Raw genomic sequence first — 4008 nt, 5'->3', positions numbered from 1 at the left:
AGATAGATAGATAGATAGATAGATAGATAGATAGATAGATAGATAGATAGATAGATAGATAGATAGATAGATAGATAGATAGATAGATAGATAGATAGATAGGTTGTTAATTAGTTAGTTAATTAGTTAGTTAGTTATTTAGTAAGTTAGTTAGTTAGTTAATTAGTTAATTAGTTAGTTAGTTAGTTAGTTAGTTAGTTAGTTAGTTAGTTAGTTAGTTAGTTAGTTAGTTAGTTAGTTAGTTAGTTAGTTAGTTAGTTAGTTAGTTAGTTAGTTAGTTAGTTAGTTATTTAGTAAGTTAGTTAGTTAGTTAGTTAGTTAGTTAGTTAGTTAGTTAGTTAGTTAGTTAGTTAGTTAATTAGTTAGTTAGTTAGTTAGTTAGTTAGTTAGTTCGTTAGTTCGTTAGTTAGTTATTTATTTGTTTAGTTAGTTAGTTATTTAGTTAGTTAGTTAGTTAGTTAGTTATACAGATAGATTATTACTACTAAAGCGTTGCGAAGATGGGTCGTACCAATTCCATCATTCATAGGAATCAATGCATTTGGGGGTTCACATGGGCAGGTATTGATAAATTTCTTTTAATCATAATTACATAATTATTAATTGCTTAAAATCAATTAAATAAAACTATTAAATTATTATTTAAATGCTATTAAATTTTAAATACAAATTAATAATATAAACTTTTCAAACTTTAAGAAATCGTGCCTTTATCATTAAATATAGCTATTAAAACCTTTAATTTTAAATTCCCTCTAAAAACAAAATTTAAGTGAAAAACTATTTATTTACTAGTATATATTAAAAAAATAAATATTGTTCCATGATTTTAACGAGGGGATCTTTTATAATTCAAAACTCGTGTAAAGATCGTGGTGCCAATTACTCAAATAAATGTTTATCAAAATGACTTTAAAAGTTAACCATATTGGTGGTATTTAATGGAATTTACCACTAAAGTTAATTGCTGTTATTTTTGCCAAATTTTAGAAAGATTTCTATAATTTTTGCTAGTAACAAACATTATAAATAACTTAAGTTAAGATTGCTATATTTTTAGCACTGAATAAATTAAAATTTTTCAAAAAAAAAAAAAAAAAAAAATTATTGACTTTTTTCATAAAGATTTTTATTATTTATTTCAAATGAACCAGAAAGTACAGTCAGAGGCATAAGTAAGGCAGCCAGCTAAAAATTTGTAAAAAAAAATAAAGCGAAAACATTCGTTTAATTATTTTGTTTCACGAATCAATTTTCGTTTTGTTTATATCGAAGAAAACACTTGAATAAGTTTCAAGTAGTTGATTCATTATTAAATACCGATTTCGCTTAACAATCTTGTATTTTTCTCTGACGTTGTTGCCTACTGTTTATTTTGAAGTATTTGTTTTCCGCTATATTTTTTTTCTATAACTCTCAATGGTTTCTTCAAATCTTGTCTAACAAAATAATGAACGATTATATATTAAACCAAAAAAGAAAGAGATAAACAATATACAACAGAGTTATCTTAATTGTACCGATGTAAATCATACTATTTAATGGGCAGATGTTCCTGATTAAATCGTTTACCACCTTGCAATGCTTTAGGTTTCCCTGATTAGAAATTCTTTATACATATACACATGTCTGTACATTGCTTTATATTAAATTAATATTTAGAACTTCGTCTATAACGCAATCAGATAATACAGCACTACTCTTCAGAAACCTATAGGTCTGTCAAGAAATAAAATATAAAAAAAATGTATTTGAGACTGTAAGTTGAAACTATAGCAGAGCCAATAATCGAATCTATAGTCGATTTCATAGTTGAAACTAAAGGTGAGACTATAGGTTAACCTTTAATCAATACAATATATAGAGAGGACAGTAATCGAACTCATAGTCAGGACTATAGTCCAGTCTACAGTCGAGTCTAGCTATAGATTATAGTCTAGTGTATAGTCGAGACTATAGTCCAGTTTAAAATCGACGATATAGTTCAGGTAATACTCAAGACATTAGTCCAGTCTATATTTTTGATTATAGTTCTGCATATAGTCGAGTCTTTAGTCTACAGTTTATAATCGACGATATATCCCAGATTATAGTCCAGCATATAGTTGAGACTATAGTTTATGGTGGAAACTATAGTCTATAGTGAGAACTATAGTCTTGTCTATGGTGGAAACTATAGTCTATAGTGAGAACTATAGTCTAGTCTATGGTGGAAACTATAGTTTAGTCTATAGTGGAAACTATAGTCTAGTCTATAGTGGAAACTATAGTCTCGTCTATAGTGGAAACTATAGTCTAGTCTATAGTGGAAACTATAGTCTAGTGTATAGTTTTTAGACCGTTATGTTTATACCTGAGAGTTTATCGTCTAGAGTGTAGTCCAGCATACAGTATACCAATAGACAACTCTATAGTTCAGTATATGATCGACGATATATTCCAGTCTATATTTAAGACTTTACTCCAGTCGAGACTATAGTCCAGTCTACAGTCGATATTATAGTCTAGTCTATTCTCGAGGCTATAATCTAGTCTATAGTCGAAAAAAAGGTCCAGTCTATAGTCGGTACTATGGTCCAGTCTATAGTCGACTCTATTTTCGAAATTATAGTAAAGTCTACAGTCGAGACTATAGGCGAAACTATAGTCCAGTGCATAGCCGAAAATATTTTCTAGTTTATAGTTCGACTTAAGTTCAGTCTATAGTCGAGACTGTAGTCTAGTCTATAGTCGAGACTGTAGTCTAGTCTATAGTCGAGACTGTAGTCTAGTCTATAGTCGAGACTTCATTCTACTCTATAGTCGAGATTTTATTCTACTCTATAGTCGATATTGTAGTCTAGTATATAGTCTAGGTTTCTGTCTATACTTGAGACTATAGTCCAGTCTATAATTGATATTGTAGTCTGTAGTCGAGACTTGTCTTTAATAGGGTTCTATAAATCGACTTTCGAATAATCGAATAATTGACTTTTTGTCAAAAAAGACGGAAAATTGTCGAAAAATTCGGAAAAAATCGAAAAAAGTCGGAAAAAGTCAAAAAGTCGGAAATAGTCGAAAAGTCGAAAAGTCGAAAATCGGAAGTAGTCAAAAATAGTCGATAAGTCGAAAAATCGAAAATAGTCGGAAAAATCAAAAAGTAAAAAAGTCGGAAAAAGTTGAAACAACCAGAAAAAGTCGAAGAGTCGGAAAGAGTCGCAAAGGCGGAAAATAGTCGAAAATTGTCGAAAGAAGTCGAAAAGTCGGAAAAAAGTCGAAAAGTAAAGAAGCCGAAAAATCGACTTTTCATAAAATGCAAGAAGTTGAAATGTTGACTTTTAACTAAATGGAAAAGTCGGAAAAAGTCGAAAAATCGACTTTTCATAAAATTCAAAAAGTCGAAATGTTGACTTTTAACTAAATGGAAAAGTCGGAAAAAGTCGAAAAATCGACTTTTCATAAAATGCAAAAAGTCGACTTTTCGTTTCAACTAGACCCTAGTCCTTAAACGAGAGAATAGTTCTTGCCTATAATCCAGGCAATAGTGATAAATATAGCCCATTCTATTGTCGAATATATAGTCAGGAATATAGTCCAGTCTAAAGTCGGATTTTGAGTAAAGTCATTAGTCGATACTATAGAATAGTCGAGTCCATATTTGAGTCTTAATTCGAGGCGATTTTAGATTTATGGACAAATTTCTATGAATTTTCTGTTTTTTCTCTCTTTTGAAATCCCACCATCTGGCAACACTCTTTAGACAAAGTATTTAAAATATTTAATGTGAATATGTGTTAAATTTATCTTAAAAATAATATTCTATACAAATACAAAACAAAAGCAATAACAACCACACATGATCACATCAAACAAGTGAAAATATAAAGAAATCTGAATTCGCCGCAAATACCCACACACACATACTACAAAAACACGTAGATAAAAGTAAAACCAAGTAGAAGAAAGAGTATACGATTATAAAAACTGTTATTTGTAGATGAAAATCTATAAAAACCACTGAAGCAACTG

The sequence above is a fragment of the Lucilia cuprina genome, chromosome 6 (genome assembly GCF_022045245.1).
Source record: "Lucilia cuprina isolate Lc7/37 chromosome 6, ASM2204524v1, whole genome shotgun sequence".
In the NCBI taxonomy this organism is placed as follows: domain Eukaryota; kingdom Metazoa; phylum Arthropoda; class Insecta; order Diptera; family Calliphoridae; genus Lucilia; species Lucilia cuprina.
Note: the sequence above shows the minus strand (reverse complement) of the source record.